Source organism: Diabrotica virgifera, chromosome 5 (genome assembly GCF_917563875.1).
Source record: "Diabrotica virgifera virgifera chromosome 5, PGI_DIABVI_V3a".
Lineage (NCBI taxonomy): Eukaryota > Metazoa > Arthropoda > Insecta > Coleoptera > Chrysomelidae > Diabrotica > Diabrotica virgifera.
The window spans coordinates 64,606,039-64,628,416 of NC_065447.1; the positions used below are offsets into that span (position 1 = coordinate 64,606,039).

Here is a 22,378-nt window from a genome sequence, read left to right on the forward strand (position 1 = left end):
TAGGCATACGGAACCACAAACTGATACAAGATTATCAAGGCACAATTTTAATAATGGAAGTAGTGCAACAGTACCTACAAGGGAGATTGATAATAGTTTAGCTCGACATTTTAATCTGGAAACACCTTCATCTAACTTCAACAGTAAAATAATGGATTCGCTAGATTTCTTAAAGCATGATGTTCAGAACGTTGATATAAGTAGATGGAGATTACAATATGATGGAATCTCGAGCGTTACTAGTTTTCTAGAAAGAGTGGAGGAACTCAGAGTTTCAAGAGGAGTATCTAAAGAGAGACTACTTTGTTCGGCTCCAGAACTTTTTACCAAAGACGCCTTACTCTGGTACAGAATGGGAAATTTTACATCGTGGGATAATCTGGTCCAGGAACTTAGGTCTGCTTTCCAGCCCCATGACTATGAGAATTCCTTATGGGAGGAAATCCGAAGAAGAACACAGGGCTCACAGGAACGAGTTATAAACTATATTTCAGTCATGGAAAATCTATTCAAGAAACTATTGATCCCCCCTAACGAAGAAGAAAGACTGAATATCATTCGTAGGAATATGCTTCCTTATATTCAGCAGGGCTTGGCTTTAACAAAAATTAGCAACATCAGTGATCTTTGTTCATTAGCCAAGGCTATGGAAGCAATGGAAACAAGGATTCGACAATTTTGCCCTCCTCCTTCAAGCACCAGACTTTTGGTAGAACCTGAATTAGCTTATAGAAAGCCGTCAACTCCTATTTTTACGAGTCCGGTTACAACACCTGTGTTTACAGAAGAAGTTGCAAATAGCGATAAATCTGAACATTTGAATAAGGGTACATGCTTTAATTGTGGATCTGAGGGACACAAGTTTAAAAATTGTAACCAGCCTAAGAAGTTCTTCTGTTATAAATGTGGATGCAACAATGTGACAACGAAAAACTGTCCCAGATGTTCAAAAAAACGCAGCTTCTCTCCCTCGGTAAGTCGGACGAGTGGAGTGGAATGTAAATCAACTCCGACAACTGATAATACAGCGGTCCTTGAATACATTTTAGCCCATGCTGAAGGTGATCAACGACCATACTTGAGTGTCTCAATTCTTGGAAAGGATATACTTGGATTATTGGATAGTGGAGCATCACGAACCATTCTTGGAAAATCTGGTTGGGATGTGTTTAAAGACATTTGCCCATTAAATGAAGATAACAAGAAATCATGTATAGTTGCTTCAGGTGATTCATGTGAAAGTATAGGATCTATTACTGTACCAGTACGGTTAAGAGATCGGGTTCGTGTTTTGAATATTCTAGTTATCCCATCCCTTGTTTCTTCGCCTATTTTAGGTATTGACTTTTGGTCAGCTATGGGGATAGTCCCAGACCTTTTTAAGGGAGAATGGTTTTTTAACCGTGAAGAAGAGTTAAATAGTGTATTAATTTCTGGAATCCAGGACTTTGATTCATTAAATAAAGAACAATGTGATCAATTACAAAAGATTGTAGATAAAGCGTTTTTAGGAATGACATCTCAAGAGACAGGATGTATAAAGGGCGTGGAGCATGTGATACGTACCAATTCACCACCCATTAAACAAAGGTACTACCCATTGTCACCAGCTCTACAAAAGGTAGTTAATACCGAACTGGACCAAATGTTAGAAAAAGGCATAGTAGAACCTTCAACCTCACCGTGGTCGTCGCCCATAGTCATGGTACAAAAGAATGACAAATGGAGATTTTGTGTTAACTATAGAAAGTTAAATGCGGTAAGCGTTCCGGATGCATATCCAATTCCTTATGTGTCATCTATTCTAGATAAACTTCGAGATGCACGATATTTAACTACCTTGGATGTCAAATCAGCATATTGGCAAATAAATGTAGCTATGGAATCTAGACCTTTAACTGCTTTCACAGTGCCTAATAGAGGTTTATTTCAGTTTCGTCGTATGCCTTTTGGGCTACATTCAGCTCCTGCTACATGGCAGCGTGCAATTGACAATATTTTAGGTCCCGAATTAGACAGTTATGTTTTTGTATATCTTGATGATATAATTATTTGTACATCAACGTTTGAGCAGCATTTAAAAGTTTTAGAGACAGTATTTCAGCGTTTAACCGACGCTGGTGTTACTCTTAATAGGGAGAAGTGTTTAATATGTCGTTCAGAATTGAAGTATTTAGGCTACGTAGTAAATAAATCTGGATTACTTGTCGATCCAGAAAAGGTAGAAGCAATACTGGGAATACCGACACCGAGAACTGTTCAGGATGTTCGTCGGATTGTAGGTATGGCATCATGGTATAGGAGATTTATTCCATCATTTAGTACTGTTGTCTCACCGCTTACTCAACTTACTCGAAAAAATGTACAATTCGTTTGGAATAAGACATGCGAGGACGCCCTGAATAAGGTTAAAGAATATTTAGTTTCGGCACCCATTTTGACGTGTCCAGATTTTTCTTTACCATTTATAGTAGAGACAGATGCAAGTGACTATGGATTGGGGGCTGTTCTTTCTCAAAAACATGGAGATGAAGAACACGTCGTAGCTTACTTGAGTCGATCACTGACAAAAACCGAGAGGAAGTATTCTACTACAGAGAAAGAATGTCTCGCCGTTCTATTTGCTGTAGAGAAACTAAGACCATACTTAGAAGCTACTAAATTTGTAGTTATTACAGACCATTTTAGTTTAAAGTGGTTGTTTTCCATTAAAGACCCCATAGGCAGAATTGCTCGTTGGGCTCTGCGTTTGCAGGCATATGACTTTGAAGTCATACACCGGAAAGGAAAAGATCATCTAGTGCCTGACGCACTATCTCGTGCAGTTCCTTGCATAAATGCTTTGGATGTAGACTGTTCTACTTCTACACAGGTCAGTCTAGACCGATGGTACTTGGGTATGATTTCCAAGGTCAACAAATTTCCTAGAAACTATCCACTTTGGAGGATAGAGGGAGGAAAACTTTTGAAGAATATAAAACCGCGATACCCTGAACTAGCTTTATCAGAGTGGGTAACGGTTGTTCCAAGGGAGCAAAGACTAAACCTTATAAGAGATCATCATGATCCTCCAACGTATGGACACCTTGGCGTTTCAAAAACATTTGGAAGACTTAGTCAAAAATATTATTGGCCAAAGATGCGATCAGATATAGGACGCTATATAAAGAACTGTACAACATGTCAACGGATAAAACCAGAACAGCAACGTCCTAGAGGTCAATTGTTATCTCAGCAGCCGACTGCCACTCATCCATGGACTCTCATCAGTATAGACTTAGTTGGACCTTTACCTAGGACCACTTCAGGATTTTCGTATATTTTCACCGTGTTAGATTGCTTTTCCAAATTTATTTTAGCTTTCCCAATTAGAGCAGCGACATCAGCCAACATAGTTAAGTTGCTAGAAAATGAGGTGTTTCTAGTCTATGGTGTACCAGAGAGAATTTTGTTGGATAATGGAGCACAATTTCGTGGCCATACATTCCAACAACTTGTCTCAAACTATGGTATTGAATTAAAGTTTACAGCACTATACCATCCACAAGCTAATCCCGTGGAAAGAGTTCATAGAGTAATAAAAACTATGTTGACGGCCTATGTCTCTCAAAATCAAAGACACTGGGATCTTCTTTTGCCAAAGATTACATGTGCCTTGCGATGTTCGGTTCATGAAGTCACCGGAGTCTCACCGAACCTTATTAATTTTGGTAGGGAAATCAATCTGAATGGCAATAGAAATAGACATGAGTCTGAACAAGGTCAGTATAATATCGGAACAAGGAAGGAATCTCTGGATAAACTGTTTTCTGATGTTCGGAAGAAACTTAAGTCAGCGTATGAAAAAAGTAAAGTTCCATATAACCTGCGAAGAAGGACAGAAACATATAAAGTAGGGGACATGGTTTGGAGAAGAAATTTCGTTCAGTCTGATGCTACAAGATATTTCAGCGCAAAATTGGCCCAAAAGTTTGTAGGACCATTTAGTATTAAGAAAGTGGTCTCCCCATGGAGTTATGAACTTGTTGATGAAAATGGCTCTCATGCAGGAACCTGGAATGCAAAAGATTTGAAACCGGTTACTCAGGACAGTGAGGTTAAGGACATTAAGTCTAAACCTCCTGATGTGGAAGTATAGAGTTACAATGTGTTGAAAATTTTATTGTAAGATTTTGTTATCTTTACAAGTTTTTGTTTTATTTTTTTTGGTTTGTTTTTTTTTATTTTTGTTTTATTTTTATTTTGTTTTGTACCGTTAGGACTTAAAAGTTTCTTTGAAACTTTTTGCAAGTAAGGGTGGGGTTGTTACGGGTTAAAAGTCGCTAAGCAACTAGAAACGATTCTTATAAATAAGATTGTCATAATTTTTGCTTTATTGTCACAAGTACTGGCCTAAACAATTATAAAAATCAGGCTTCTATATTGTCTTGAACATTAGCTGCTATCAAGCCATTTTTAAGTCCGAAATCATATAGAAAATTAGGCATGAAGTAGGCTTTAGGTATACATTGCTACCTGTCTAGTAAGGGTCATCTCTTTGCCTTTACCTGTCTAGTGTCATATCTTGCTCACTTTTGATTTACACTTCATGAGGACAAGTTAGTATTGTCCTATGAAACTCCTTGAGGATATTTGATCAGAAGTAATCCAGATAACTAATTAAGAAATATTCAATTTGATGAAGTTGACGATTGTCTTGCTCAGCAAGGATTTAAAATATCTGGATATTTAGGTCCCCAAGACCTTTCTTTTTGGCCATACGCTATCTTTAGGGTAAGCTTTGTTTTTTTAACACCTGATTCGTTGTCTAAAGGGAAACCTTTAGTAATTTTAATTTATACCTTTTGCTCTGCTTGCATGCTGATGTATCTATTCATTTCAGGCCAACAATTTTTCTTTCTCTCCAATTCATTTTGATGTTGTGAGTTTTTTTGAAACACCCTTGTCCAGGGTCGATATTTATATAACCTGTATATCTGTGAAGTATCCAAGTATATAAATGCAGTACGACATCATTCACGTGTATAACATCGACGAAAAAAACATAAGGTAGGATCAAACCAATACTTCTCTTAAAAGAACGTTGTTTTGCCTGTCTAAGCCACCACACCATACAGCAGTCTGACAAATATCTCGGTTTTGTATTTTTTTTCTTGTAAATAGTACCTAAATATAATATTACATAGTTTTAAGAATTATAATATGGGTGTACGCTGAAAAGAATATTCTTAGAGGCAAATATAAACTTTAGTTGAGCTTTTTACCTCTTCCTTTTGGTTTTTTTTTTATATTTTCAATTAAGATTAATATGAATTTTTTTAGTTTTGGTTAATAAGAATAAATAGTTTGTGAATTCTCCGATTTTTTTGATTTCTTATTATTATTTTTTTTGTTTGGTAGAAAATAAAACTAGTTATTTACCTTCGCATACCTTCAATAAAAACCGGTAACATCGGCGAAGAGTAACAGTATACCCTATAGTTTACTTTATATTTTTGTATTTGTAATTTTGGTGTTATTGTTTCCCGTAAAAACTTATTTTGAATTATTATTCATGAAGTTATTTATATTATATGTGGTTGTACATCGTACCTATTGTAGGAGCTTAAATAAGAATATATATTTATAAGGTACCTAGGTTAAAACGTTAAAATTTCATTATGTAATAATAATGTTGATGACATTTTAGAATGCCAAATTTATTACCCATTATTTAAATTCTTACAATAAATTATATAAGTAATTCTAATTCACATAATCCTACTGATCTCTAAGGATGGTATGTATTCAATAGTTAATCCAGTATTAATGGAAATTAAGCGACAAATTTTCATGCAAGTGTCGAATGGATATTGAAGTCCTAGATTTCCGTAATAGTGCAGTCACTGAAGGTTTTCACCTCCGATTTCGTTGAACCTCCATCGATTTTGCTCAGGGCCCTATTTTGCTGACGTTACAAAATCGAATTTCACAATGGGAAAATCGACGGTTGCTAGGCAACGTGATGTCACTAAAATAGAATTCTATTTTGTGTGGTCCCATTACAGAACAGACAAGAGAAAATCTGACGCAGGTTTGTCAAAATGACAGTGACAATTTCTCTATGTTGCCTAATTAGTTGTATGTTCGATTTCTTGTTAGAAATAAAAAAATGTTAATAGGTCCAAAATGACACAAACTCTAGGCATGGGATAAGAAAGTTTATTTGAAGAAAGTGTATTTTATTGTTCTTCTTAATGGCGGTACAGGCTCGTTTTTTAATATTGTATTTAATTTCCACATACTAATATATTTCTCAAATTGGGCTCTGTACCGCCATTCTTTATTATATTACGAATATGTGTGCCAAATATCTCGACAAAATATTCAAAATTACAGCCGCAATCTTGGACCGCGTTTGTTGCTACCTGTTGATCGCTACTGTAGCCTCTTAATAATACGTGTAATAATTTAATTCATAAAAAGATATCTGAGAAATCTAAAATATATCATTTCTCCAACATTTTAAGGCACAGTTAACATGGCTATTGTCAGGTCACGTGATTTTGCTCGAAGGAATGGAATCGCTGCGATTGAGGACGCAAACATCTATCGATATACGCTCTTTTCACACTGCAGCTTACCTATAGCGTTTTTCATTCACATACACGCGTATTTTTTTGATCACCTGGCAGGTAGAAAATCTCTCATTTCTCAAAGACCTGTCTTGTTTAGAATATTTATTTTTAATATTAAAAAATACCCTGTCAAAATAGCAATTGCACCTCCTGTCCGGAAAGAAAGTACATAGCTATACATGTATAGTTGTATATCTTATACTGGTTAATAGTATATATAGATTCAATCCCCTAAAGTTCAGATGCACCCCCTGAAAATAATTCCTAGGGCGCCCATGCGTCCTAGGATGCCAGCTAGGGCATCTTGCAGAGTTGAAACCCCTCGCAAAGCACGTATCTTGTTTATTTTTTTATATTTGAATATGTATTTAAATTTACTTCAAAATCACCTCAGATATTTTTTGTAATAACAAATTTTACCCTTTCTTTAACTACTCTTTACCAATTATATGCTTTTTCTCATGAGGATCTTTCAGTGCGTCACAGTTAGTTTTTCGATTTCTTTCTAACGCATTAAATTGCATGTGACAGAAAAAAATGCACGTCGATGATTACATTTCGCCGGTGACATTTATAACATTTAGTCTAGTTGTCAATAGATGGCTCTGTAATCGAAAAAAATATATTTAGGTACGAATTATATAATATATCTACGAATATAATCTGTTCAATTTATAAGACTATACAAATCAAAGAAAATACCATTTTATAAATGCAATACACACAATTGATTTGATTTTATGCCAAATTGCAAATAAAATGTGACAACTGTCAGATTTAACTAAAACGTCATGTCACTAAAATGTATATTATCACGGACTTACCTTTTTTTTCTATCATTTGTGACGCACTGAAAAATGCTCATGAAAAGAAGCATAGATGAGCTTTCTAATACTTGCCATAGTCTACACGGGATGGGAGTATTGTATCATAAGCTTTCCTAGAGTCCACAAATAATAAATGAGTTGGTATATCCTTAGACATTCTTTTTTCATTTAGTTGAGTTTAAGTGCAGATACGGTCGATGAAAGATCGTAAAACTCGAAATCCTATTTGCTGTTCTAACTCCAGTGATTCATATTCGTTTTCGACTAGGATTTTCATAATTTTTTCGTATAATTTACTGGAAGAGTTGGTAACTGTAGTTCTTGCAGTCTACCTTATTCTCTTTTTATGGATCGGTGTGATCCATCCTTCTTTCCGCTTTGTAGGTATATTATCTCTGTTTAAGTATCTATTAAAAATCTCCGTCAGCATTTAACAAGCGTCAGTTTTGCATTTTTCAGAAGTTCTGCAGGGATTCCTTCTGGTCCTCAGGCTTTTATTTTTCATAGTTTGGCAGTTAGGTAGTCTCCGATGTTAATTTCTGGTCCATGGATTTGGTATGTCCTGGGTGTTTGTTGGAGATATTCAGGTCTGTATGTTTGTAGTTCTTTTACATAGTGACTTTCAAATAAATTGATGTTGATGGTTTGTTATATCTGGTATGAAATTGGGATCTGGTATTAATGAAAACTCTTACGAATATAAATAATTTAATTAAAAAATGTCTTGAAATTTTTTATAACATAAATAAATAGATAAATAAAACTGCAGTGATAAAGAAATGTTCCAAAACTCGAGAATTTACGTATATTAAGTCTTCATAATATTTATACAGGAAACATCAAAACATGAGCTCAAGAGAATAATTTGAAGTATGAGATTTACGTATAAGAATATTAGAAACACACAAAAATTGTATTATCATGAAATTCTTATAAATGTATAGCTATAGTTCGTCCGCTATAACTTCCCATGCGTCACGATTAATTTTCAAACAAATTAAGTCAAAACATAAAGTGAAACGTACGCCGATGTGTGTAGTATATAGTATACAGTATACAAAATGTATATACACATCGACGTTCGTTTCACTTTATGTTTTGACTTAATTTGTTTGAAAATGAATCGTGACGCATGGGAAAAAGTTATAACGAACGAACAATAAGTGTGATGATATTAGAAATGAATGTTATACTAGGTTCCAACCATCAAACTAAACAAAACCTATTTCAACGAAATAAATAACATGGTTTATGTTCTTTACTAGAAATTCATTAGGCTATTATCTAATATGCTATTTTTTACATATAGGGCTTTTCATCGATTGTCATTTGTTTCGAGCTTCTGTCTGTTCGTGTTTCTGTAGATATAATAATATATCTACGTCATACGTATTTGGTTTGTATCATTAGCAATAACATATGACGTAGATATATTAATATTATGTGACACATGACAGAAGCTCGAAACAAATGACTGTGAATGAAAATCCCTATTCGTGGTACGTCATCAATACAAATCATGCACGGAAATGGCAGCATACAATTGTATAGATGATCAATGACGTACAACGGATCAGATAGCAATCGATATAGAGAGCGGCTGTATAGTAGAGACTAATAATTGTATTCTAGATTTAACTGTGTAACGTTGTGGCCTTAAAAAATACGTATGCGTGTAAAATATATATCATACCAAACATTTTAATATTACAACTGTGTTTAATAAGCACATGTTTTGTTTATCAGGCAATAACTAAAACAAACAAAACTAATGACAATCAAATAATACAGTTATGTGCATAAAAATAGGTTTCTACAATTTTTAGTTTTATTGTTGTAGGAATTATGCCTCAAATATATATACCCTTTTTACTACAAAAACACACTGACGCTATTGAAAATTTCTGACGTCAGAGCATTGCCAAAACATTAGAATATGACTTTTTATAATGGCCATGTTTATTGTACACTGAGAAGCCAGGCATCATTACTTGTCAAGAGATATTTTTCTTTACTGTACAAATAATATCTATAATTCTTTATTACAATTAATGATGTCAATGGGTTTTCATTACTTGTCGAAATATATTAATTAACAACAATATGATCATAGTGTATAATGTATAATCAATAAAATAGATCATTTAATATTTTAAGGCTAAAAATGACAGATGCATGTACTGAATAGTATTTAATGATAGTTGCTTCTTCTATTAGATTTAATGTTACATTGAAATATATTACAGTTATTAAATCGAGTTACGGATGTTTTTTTTAAATACTATTATTTTTTAAATTCACTATTATTTTCTAATATATTTTAAATATGTACTTTTTGCAAAAATTCATTTTGTACTTGAGATGTGCAAACAAATTAATATTGAGACCGCACAAAAAGCAACAAATACAATGTGCTTAGTTTAAATGGTGCCGTCTCTAACTACTTCCCACTTTGCAAAGGTCAGAAACAAAATGAAGTTTGTCAAAATTTACGAAAGTTTTTATACATAGCTGCCTAATTATTTATAAAAAGTTGAATGTTCATCTATTGCTGTTGCCTAATTATTATAAACTGTATTACAAGATAGTGTTATTTAAATATAAGGTATAGAAACTTTTTAAATTCACACAAAGAATTAATAGATATTTTTTATGATATATACAGACTGTTAGTAGATAAGTATGACAAAATTTAAGGGGTAATTCTACATAAAAAAATAATGACAGTTTGCTCTATAAACATATGTCCGCAAATGCTTCGTTTCAGAGATACGGGGTGTTGAAATTTTTATTTCAAACTGCCAATTTATTTATTGCTCTAAGACCGGTTGACCTATGAAAATGAAATTTGGTGGGTATTAAGAGGTCGTTATTGCGCATATTTTGACATACAATTAAGAATTTTGTATTTATCATTGGCGCGCCTACGGGTAATGGTCTGAATTTTTTTAAAGAAAAAAATAGTATGCCACTGTGGTATGTCAAACTAAAAATTATTTTTAAATTCTATGTATCATTTACGATAAAAAAATAAAATATCTTGGCACGTATTTTTACTTCTTAATACATTAACAAGAACTATTTAATATAATAATACTAAACTAGAACAAATGTTCAAAATGACGTCTTTTAGAGGTGACAGAGAATTTTATATTAATCATTGGCGCGCCTACGGGAATGGTCTGAATTTTTTTAAAGAAAAAAATAGTACGCCACTGAGATATGTCAAATTAAAAATAATTTTTGAATTCCTCCTATAATTTGTAACAAAAAATATATCTTGTCTTTTTTCATATGAGGAACCGTGTTTATACAAAAAATAAAACATATTAACGCTTACAAAGTATTCGAGGTAGTTTCCATATGCATAGAACTTATTTCAAATACTTTGTAAACGTTAAGATTTTTTGTTTTTTTGTATAGACGCCTCATATGAAAAAATTGCGAGAAAGATTTTTGTCGTAAATTTAACGAGAAATTCAAAATTGATTTTTAATTTGACATATCTCAGTGGCGTACTATTTTTTTCTTTAAAAAATCCAGACCATTGCCCGTAGGCGCGCCAATGATGAATACAAAATTCATAGTTGTATGTCAAAAAATGCGCAATACCTACCTCTTAAAACGCACCAAATTTCATTTTCATAGCTTAACCGGTCTTAGAACAATAAATAAACTGGCAGTTTGAAATAAAAATTGCAACACTCCGTATCTCGGAAATGAAGCATTTGTGAACATATGTTTATGAAGCAAACTATCATTATTTTTGCATGTAGAATTACCATTTAAAGTTTGTCATACTTATTTACTAACATATACATTGGAAATTTAAACAGCATGATGTCCACAAACTATCTTCACAAACTGAAACAAAAACTGTTGGTCATGATTATATCTAAGCGATTATTATATCTAACAAAAGGTCTTATTAACACTACCATCTGCGTTTGAATCTAAATTTCTGCTTCTTCCTTCGCCCTTTCTCTATTCAGAATAATTTAAATACATCATATTTCAGTCTGTTTGTCATCTTTATTAGCGTAAGACTTTAGACTAATTAATCTCATGAGCCACTCTCTCAAGCTACTTCTTAAGATAATTCTTAATAGAATCAAGCAGAAATGTGAAGAGACAATGGGAAACCAACAATTCGGTTTCAGAGGGAAGAGCAGCTTTGTTCTTAATGCTAACATTACTTCAACGGTCATGGGAAGTACAGAAATCAATATACGTCTGCTTTATAGATTTTGAGAAGGCGTTTGATAGGGTTAAACATGATAGGCTGTTTGAATATCTAGAAATGATTGGAATAGATGATAAAGATCTGAGAATTTTACAACATCTATATTGGAATCAAGAAGCTTCTATTCTGGTAGATGGCAAAGAGACAGACACAATTTGCATTCAAAGAGGTGTCAGACAGGGTTGTGTGTTATACCCAACTTTATTTAACGTATACTCAGAAATAATTTTTAACGAAGCCTTGGAAGGGCAATGTGGAGTTCGAATCGGGAAAAAAAAACTATTAACAACATCAGATATGCAGATGTCACCGCGATTATGGCTGAAAGTATCGAAGATCTTCAATTCCTTATAGATTAAGTCACTAGAGAATGCTCCAATAACGGACTTGGCATAAATACAACAAAGGCAAAGTTACTTCTGGATAGCAAACAATACGTCGGCCCTATGCAACTAATTTTCAGTAATGAACCGATAACAAAAGTTAGCTATTTTAAATACCTAGGATGTTGGATAAACGAGACACTAAATCCGGATGAAGAAATTAAAACTCATATAGAAATTGCAAGAGGAGCATTTATGAAAGTTAGATCTATTCTGAGCAACTCTCAGCTGAATTTACAACTAAGAATCAAGTTCCTAAAATGTTATTTGTATCCTGTATTACTATATGGATGTAAAACCTGGATCATGAAGGTTAACATGATGAACAAATTAGAAGCCTTCGAGATGTGGTCATATCGTAGAATGCTCAGAATATCTTGGGTTCAACGCATTTCAAACAGAGAAGTCTTAAACAGAGTAGGTCAAGGCGAAGGTGACTTAATCAAGATGATAAAAAGGAGAAAACTTGAATATCTCGGGCATATAATGAGAGGTAGCAGATACAGGATGCTACAGTTAATACTCAACGGAAAGATCGACGGAAAAAGGGGAGTTGGTAGGAAGAAATATTCATGGCTCCGAAACCTTCGTTAATGGACTGGCTTATCAGCAGATCAACTATTACATGCCGCGCAAGATCGAGAACGATAGCGGCAAATTGTCATGGAAGCTACCCACGCCTAAAATTTGGGCACGGTACTTAAAGAAGAAGATTAGGGTAAGTTATTTCTTTTTAGCTGCTATGAAAGAGTTTTTCCCATACAGAATTTGTAAGCTGTTTAGTAGGACCAGTGTACAGGATTTATATTAGCATTAAAAAATAAGAGCAATTCATATCGATTTAATTTTTAAAGGTCTTATAACAAACATTATTGTTTATAGTAAAATAACTGGGTGACATTTATTTCACAATGTAGGCCAATCGGTTCGAGAACACCTCGATCAGCGATTTTGATATTATGTAATCATAACAAACATACAAAATCATAACAAAACAATTACGAGTTTATTTATAGATACGGAGAAAGTATTGCAGAGATCATTCTTTATCCATCATTCATTATTTAGACATCAAGTAGTTAGAATATAGACTTTGCCCACCAACTCGTTACTGGTATATTTAGTGTTGGCAAATAAATACATGTTTGATAAATAGTGTTTTACAAATCAACCCCCTCTCGGGGATAAACAACCCCAACCACCATACCAGCAATGTAAGAGAGCCATTATTATTCATTACTGATAAGATAAACCGTTACTTGAGAAGATTGAACGAACGCATGATCGTACTTGCTCACAGCATTTGGCGTATGGTTAGAAACAAGGATTTATTAGTATATTAACACAAAAGAAGATACAATAATAAATTAACTTCAAATCATACGGTATCATTATTTTTAGACCCACTGATTTGCTGATCAATAAATAACAACTAGAATTAACCACATGCACTCAACTTTTATAACTACGGTACTGGTACTCTGGTTCCGGACAGGAATTATAAAAATATAGACATAAGTATGGATCTTGACAACACCCAAAAAATTGGTAAATTGGTCCACAAAACTGATCGCAGGTATGGCCAAGTTCTTGCTGAAATTTCAGAGATTAACAACAAATAGGGTATGTCAGATTTTGAATGAATTATTGAAAACAAAGTATGCCCAACAATAGTGTCCAAACTTCTCTCACTTCAGACCAAAAGTAATTGAGAATGATTGGACCGACCACCATATTCACCTGACCTGACTTCATTGACTTTTTTATTTCCAAAATAAATCGGATCTTAAGCAAAGATTTGGCAATATGGAAGCGGACTTGGAGCATTGCTTTTAACGGTGGAAATTGGTACGGAGCGTTGCAGGGGGAGACAAGGAGAGTTTATTGAAGGGTATTAACTTTGTAATATACTTGGTAATGAAAATACTTTGTAGAACCAGTTCGATTATTTAATTGCCACACCTCGTACTTCTACAATTTTTTTCTGTTGACAAGGCGCTCCTCTACTTTCAAAGTTTAGGCTGGAGATTATTCAGCTTTCAAAGTTTCGACGTCTTTTAATATGTTTTTGCGTCATCCTTTATTTAGTCGAACGAAGGTCAAATGATGTAGAGTCTTGAAAAGTAGTAGGGAAGTTGCTCGTAGGCTTCTAAGGAAAAAAGAGCATGGTCAACAAACTGATTCCCAAAATCTTCAGATATTAATTATGTCAAGTTTCTGTCCCAAAGAATCACCCTGTATATAAAACGATGAGGTAAATATCCTTGAATCATATTTAGAGTCCAATATTGAACAAAAAGTGTACACCAAGTCCGAGGAGGATATTCTTAAGAAATCTTTGTATACTGAATTCGCTCGGCCGAGATTCATTTTGACACATTCGGAATAGGAAACATACAGCACAAAAATTCCTGACTCACACTATTAACTGCTCAAATCAACTTAATCTTTCATTAAAAAAAGAATTATTGGAAACAGTGGGAGTGTATACTAAACCCATAAAATTTTGTGGAAATTATTTCTACAAAATATTTTTATTTTGAACAATAAATAATTTTCTCGTTTATTATCAATACATTATAATGATGTATAGCGACACGCTTCATTTATTATTTTTTAATTGCTAATTTTAAATATTAACTTTCTTTTCTCAAAACGAAATAATATGGGTCATATAAAATTCACATTTAATATACAAACCGATACTAAGAAGGGCCCGTTAAGTTTTACGAAACGAAATGTATCCCTAACCAGATGTTTTTGGTGTGTTCAGTTTAACAAACTGAATTCCCCATAAATTAATTACTTTATCAGACCTTATGTCAATAACTCACTTTGGAAATGCATTCGAAGACGTTTCTTAAAACGGCAGAAATGTTTCAACTTTTAAACGCCAGATCTAAATAATTTATCGCCTTTCTGGCCAGATGGTAGAAACACAAACATATTAGCGTTTGTGGTTTTTTCAGTATAGTCACAGCAACCACCCGGCGCGGACACACCACCATACTAGCAAAGAATAACAAACCCTCTTTCGAGAAATATTCACGCTATTTTACCGACACAAATAAATATATTATTGACAAGTTGTTGTTTTTACACTTTTAATCGTTCCCGAACACCCACGGAACAGGTGTAAATAAATAATTATTAAATAAAAATAAAAATGTATACCATTTTTATTCAGTTGCAATGCGAAGGCAAAACAATCTTACTTTTCAATTAGAATACGGAGTGCAGTCCAGTCCCTTGAATCGCGATTTTCGGCTCTTATTGGAGCCTTCATCGGAAGGAACGTAGGCACTGTTCTCCATATTTTAACTGATTCGCATCGAGAGGTTTTCCCACCCATTGCAACTGAAGTGATGATAGTAGGTGGCTAGCGCCATCTGGCATTGAAAGACGAAGTAGTTTTCAATCCTAATAGTAAATTATTAATATTGAAAATATTAAAAATATTACTAAAAGATTTTTAAATTGAAAACTTATTGGTACACTTTCCTGGTGACACCTCCAAGACTTCTACAATTTGCAAGTCAAATGGATGCTGCAAGTAAATAATTATTAATTGGCGTAAGGTTTATGTTATTTATGTCTGTTTACTATTAATAATATTGGTTACGAGCAGGTATGTTTGGTTGTGTAGTAATTTCCAGTCACGCCTAGCAACCTAACTTCCCAAAAAAGAAATAACCAACGTCACTAGACAGTGGTGTGTCAGCTGAGCGAATTCAGTAGGTATACCATTTCTTCTGTTTCTATTGTTTTTTCTGTTTCACTCTACCTTCTATACAGCTATTTCTTTGTGAAGGGATTACATTGTTTTTAAATATATTTTCATTTTATTTTAATTTAAAAACTTTTAAAGATGACATCGTATTATAGGTACATAAAGAAGATGTAAAGTGGACAAAAGGAGTAGCAGTTTTCCTATGTTAACTGAATTTATGGACACCGTGCACGTATTAGCAAACTAAGAACAAGGTTGAGTCATAAGCTCTGAACGTTTCTCTACATTGATGTGGAGTTTTCACAGATTGATTGAAGAATTGAAAGACATTTTTGTCAAGCTGCTTAATCTCTGTTATAACTAAAATAATTATTTTACTATACGCAGTTTTGGAACATTCTGTATTAAATATTAATATATACATAATATACAGGGTACTCTGAAAGTATTGATCGTAAATCAGAACACATTTCTAAGGATGAAAATATATATAAACTTGATTTTTTTAACAGCGTGTTATAGGTAATTACAAACTGGCCAGCAGTATATAAGTACCTTTATGATATTACAATCTTTTTCTTTTAAACACATTTATTAAACTACCGCAGGATACTCGTCATCAAAATGTAACAACTTACTCCAGGAAAATAAGAGGAAAATATACCATGTTCGAGACACTGATCCAGCCAGGTTACAAATCGGGTTTTTGGGTACTACATACCTAATACATTATTAATACAAAAATGCCCGTCACATTTCGGAGACATAATAGTTATTAACAAATAAGGGTCAAAAATGGCAGATTTTCGTTTAAATCGCTACAGGTAAAAATAGGGTAATTGAATATATTATCTAGAGTATTCATCTTTTAGTAGATGGACAAAGGTTTAAAATGGAAGTTTTTCAATTTTTATCCGATCATTTGTTGCTTCGGAAATTGCAAAATAATGTTAAAATTTCGAAAATCAAAGATTTACTTTAACTTTTGCAAAAATAAACTTGGGGCTTTGACATTGCATGAAAGTTGAGTCAAGTAGTCTTCATAATGCACAAAAAATTTGAAGACGATTTGTCAATTAATTTAAATTTTATTCAATTTGTTTATTCCATAGATAGAGCATTTTTTTTGCTCAGAAAATAATATTGATACAGCAATTGTGAGGATACCACATGAAAGAAGAAGACTAATGTTTTCAAAATATTAAAAAAAAAACAAGAAATGTCATTTTTAGTATTGCAAAAACATTTTAATAAAATAGAGTAATTTTTTGTGAATAAATAATTTAAATAATCTTGTTAATATTGACTGTAGACGTAGACTAATTCCACGTTGATAGTTGAAAAGCTGGTATTTTTACACGAATTTTCAAAAAAAATCGCCTAGGTCAATTAGGGTCAAGCCACTTTTTAAACGCTTTTATTTAGTTCAATAGTTTGCGTCAAATCTTTAGACGTTAATTTGACTGCCTTTTCTTCAATGCAAATGAATGAAAATTTTAAGACATATGCATTCGTGGGAACGATACACGAACAGTCAATAAAAAAAATTTCATGTTTATTAATTGCTTAAATAAAAAAAAAAACAATTTTAATGGAAAACGCTTAAATTCTCTTGTTTTTTACAATGTAAAAACTTGAAACTTTTACGGATTGTATAGCTAATGATATGAACAAGACATAACTTCACTTTTTACGTTAATTGTTTACGTTATGCTTCATTAATAAACAATAAAGTTTCAAATTTTTTGCCGATTCCAACTACTTTTCATATTAGTACATCATATGTTTTATACATATTTTAAGAAACATGACGATATATTTTATTGTTTGAAAAGTGTAAGACTAAAAAGTAAAAAAATATGAAAAAAAATTTTAAGAAACGCTTTTCTTAGTTACGAGTGACTAAAATTAAAAATATAAAAAAAATCAACTAAAAAGCCAAAAATAAAAAAAAAATTGAAAAAATCTAACACATTCGTTAAAGAAAAACGTGGGGCGAAAACCGCTTATTCGATGAACACGCTCCACGCTTTTCTTTGACGGATGTGTTAGAGTTTTTCAATTTTTTTTTTATTTTTGGCTTTTTAGTTGATTTTTTTATAATATTTTTAATTTTAGTCACTCGTAACTAAAGAAAAGCGTTTCTTAAAAATTTTTTTTTCATATTTTTTTATTTATTTAATTCGCAGCTACTGTGTTTGATTATGAAAATGAGTTTTTTTAAAATATAGTGAAAACAAGTCTTCTTCTTTCATGCAGTCCTACAGAATCGCTGTATCATTATTTTCTGAGCAATAATATTGGCAAAAAGCTCTGTGGGATAAACAAATTGAATAAAATTTAAACTAATTGACAAATCGTCTTGAATTTTTTTGTGCATTATGAAGACTACTTGACTCAACTTTTCATGCAATATCAACGTCCCAAGTTCATTTTTGCATAAGTTATAGCAAATTTTTGATTTTCGAAATTTTAGCCTTATTTTGCAATTTCCGAAGCAACAAATGATCGGATAAAAATTGAAAAACTTCCATTTTAAACCTTTGTCCATCTACGAAAAGATGAATACTCTAGCTAGATAATATATTTAATTAACCTATTTTTACCTGTAGCAATTTAAACGAAAAATCTGCCATTTTTGACTCATATTTGTTAATAACTATTATGTCTCCGAAATGTGACAGGCATTTTTGTATTAAGGGGGAAGTCTACTGTGACAAGGGAAAAAACAGGCCGATTTTCCGGATTTTTTTTTCTAACAAAATATGACTCATACATTAAATTAAATTAAACCGTCATCTTTACTATATATTCAAGTATGTGTAAAAAAATTTTCACATCGAAATATTCAAAGTGGCCGTCGTGGCACTCCTTCAAGCGCAGGTCCGTTTTTTTTGGTGCCCAAACGGTGTACATGAAATCTCACGTCTGGGTGATCTGAAACAAAAAACAAAACATGGTTATCATCTACATAGTATTGACTCTCGTCTGACAGAGGATTTTGTCGATAAAAAATTTTGGCGACGAAAAAAAAATTCTTGAAATTTTTTTCTATTTTTTTGCCCAAATTTGATGTTATTATTGTTTATAACAATTAAACAAAAAACGATATCAAAAAAATCCTCCGTCAGACGAGAGTCAATACTATGTAAAAGATAACTATAGTATTTTTACTATAAAAGCGATATTACGTAGGTCAAAATTTTTGACGTAAGAGAACTGTCAAAACATTAGAATGTGACTTTTCATTATTGCCATGTTTATAATAAACATGGCAATAATGAAAAGTCACATTCTAATTTGTGACTTTCATTCTTCTGTAAAGTGACTTTGTATTAAAAGTCACATTCTAATGTTTTGACAGTTCTCTTACGTCAAAAATTTTGACCTACGTAATATCGCTTTTGTAGTAAAAATACTATATATTTTGTTTTTTGTTTCAGATCACCCAGACGTGAGATTTCATGTATACCGTTTGGGCACCTAAAAAAAACGGACCTGCGCTTGAAGGAGTACCACGACGGCCATTTTGAATATTTCGACTTGAATTTTTTTTTACAAATACTGGAATATATAATAAAGATGACGGTTTAATTTAATTTAACGTACCAGTCACATTTTGTTAGAAAAAAAAAATCCGGAAAATCGGCCAGTGTTTTCTCGTGTCACAGTAGACTTCCCCCTTAATAATGTATTAGGTATGTACCTAGTACCAGTGGCGGTTCTAGACCGAAAAAACTGGGTCACAATAGATTTTAAGTGACCGGTTTACAAAAGTGATTATAGTACAAAAGTCCTGTAAAAACAGGGGGGGGGGGCAGCTGCTCCCCCTGCCCCGAGCTAGAACCGCCACTGCCTAGTACCAAAAAAAAAAAGACTGTGTGTGTACTTTGTACGCACGTAAGAAGTTATATTTCTATTATATAATTTCAACGAAATAAATATACTTAACAGTTTATTTGTATTTTATTTAAATATTAAACTAAATTTCTTACCTACCACTTTCAAAATTTTTTTATTAAAACAATACCAAAAATTAACAAAAAAGAATATGGATCGTCCGCGATTTGAATCCGAGACCTCTCGATCTCTGGTCCAATGCTCTACCAACCAAGCTATCAAGCCCCGTCTACGTGACGTCTCGGATATAATTACACATCACGGTGACAAATGGATCAAGTGAAGTATAAAAATGTTATAATATATATTTTATTATCTTACTCCCGAGGAAGACAAATCAAAGGACACAAAAATTATAATAAATAATACATTTACTAAAAACACTAATATATTCTTTTAATGACTTATTTGCGCTGATACATACATAACTTGAAAGATTAGCAACGAACTACATACTGTCTGTGTGCGCATGCGCCCAGAATTATACAATTTCACTCTCGATCGTAAAGAAGTATAACTTCAAAAACCCATTTGTAACATGGCTGGATCAGTGTCCCGACAAAAACCTTATTTACCTGGACTAACTTCCAGGTGAACTGAACAGAAAATCCGACACTTATTCAAAACAACGACTGGTTTGTATGTTTTTCTTGGGATTACAGAAAAGCTTTCGATCTTGATAACATGATGGACAACTACAACTGATAGAAGCTCTGCAAAACGCAATACTGGATTTGCAAGTAAAAAATAACCTATATTGAAACATGAAGCACATATTCGAATAGAATAAGTCAGGGTACAATAATTGCTAACAGGTCAAGTAAAAAATCTCTCCAAAGAATCCAAATTCTTAAAGAATGCCAATATGGATGTATACAGTTCTGTCTGTTGTTTAACTTATACACTATACTAAATTTACAATCAAGATGAAGTAGAAATAAACAAACCAGGACACGTTAAATGCTACTAGGAGCACTCCCGAATCATAATTTACAATGTATAAACTTTGGAAATCATGATTTGGGATTTACAATGTATATATACAAATATGTACATTGTAAATTATGATTCAGAAGTGCTCCTAGTAGCATTTAACGTGTCCTGGTTTGTTTATTTCTACTGCATCTTGATTGTAAATTTAGTCTAATTTTATTTATAACGATGGTTTAAACGTCGACGAGGCTAGAACTAAAATTAAAGGCATCGTATATGCCGATTATTGTAATCCTGACTTTAATAATAGAACATTTCAAGTAAGTGCTTAATTTCATTGTTCAATGTTACGAAAATATTTTTAAAATATCTTTAGAATGACATAAGGAAAGTATACTAATAAATTATCAACATTTTTACAACAAAATATTGTAGATAGTTCCGTAATTTTCGGAAAATCAGGCTGGATTGTCAGTCTCAATAACATATTTCCATATTTGGGAGGTTAGCTGGCAACACGGCACCAAAAATGTAAAGGTAAAATCTTGAGGTAAACAAGGAAAAATGTATGATTATTAGTTAAAACGTTAAAATTATTAGTTACGACCAAATACAATTAGTCAGCATATAAGCAAAGTTACTCCGGGAACAAAACGGGCAATTTATTCAATTAAATCTCCGTAAGAAAATCTAAGGTACAAAATACCAAATTCGATAGACCCCTTTCAGCTGCCGAGAGTAAGAGCTTAGAGATATTACGTGTTTTCGACACTGCAATATGGACTTGAAAGCTGGACATTGAAGCAAGAACACATAAATAAGCTACAGTCATTTGAAATGTGGTGTTACAGAATGATGCTTAAAATAGCATGGACACAGAAGAAAATGAACACGGAAGTATTGCGAGGAATGATCAAAGAATACGAAATAATAAACATAATAAAAATGTAGAGTTGTAAATATTTTATCTTAATTTTTAAGACTCCTGTATATATTTTTTCTTTAATTATTATTACAAAGCACGAAACTAGTGTCCGTCGACGCTCTTAGGGACATATTTGTGGGCGTATCTAATCGACGACGGGTAGTTTAGTGAGAAGATTGTGTTTATTTTCAATCGTCCTTAAGACATAAAGATAAACAAGTAGTCGGCTTGACTAATTTTTATAGTTTTCGTTTATTGGAAAATGTCGGTACATACTTTGAACCAATTTTAATGGGTTGGTTCTCAGGAGAAAACAGAAAAGGAAGACTGACAGTAAGAGAATTTTATGTAGCATGGGGGTTGTATAGGCAGTCGATTTTAACATCAGGATCTAGACGGACGTGTTCTTTGGGATAATAGAAAGAGACGCTTTAAGACGAATATTATGACAAGCCGGTTATAATATTGATTAGACGCAATTATTTCCCAATATATTTCTTAAGAACACGTAAAATTTTAGTCGAAATTACACAAACACTTTTACATTTCGTCAATTTAATAGTATCTATAATTTAGTTATCTATTTTATTAATTAAAACTGTTAAACATCACACGGACTTTTATTATGATGGTCTTTAACGAATCCTACAAAAATAAGAAAGTTACAATATCTGGGACACGTAATGAGGGGACAGCGATATGAAATGCTAAGATTGATAATACAGGGGAAGAAGGAGAGTGTCATGGTTGAAGAATTTAAGGGACTGGTTTAAATGCAGTTCTATAGAACTCTCCAGAGAAGCGGTAGATAGAGTAAAGA

At 32.8% G+C, this 22,378-nt stretch overlaps 1 protein-coding gene across 1 annotated transcript in view; it reads right to left on the reverse strand.

Annotated features, from left to right (window-relative positions):
- Positions 1-8,139: 8,139 nt before the first annotated feature.
- Positions 8,140-22,378, reverse strand: part of LOC114325167 (3-phosphoinositide-dependent protein kinase 1) — a 145,751-nt gene continuing 131,512 nt past the window's right edge. Inside the window, exon 6 of the mRNA XM_050650091.1 lies at positions 8,140-18,737. The gene's annotated coding sequence lies outside the window, so the exon portion shown is untranslated. The remainder of the gene's footprint in view (positions 18,738-22,378) is intronic.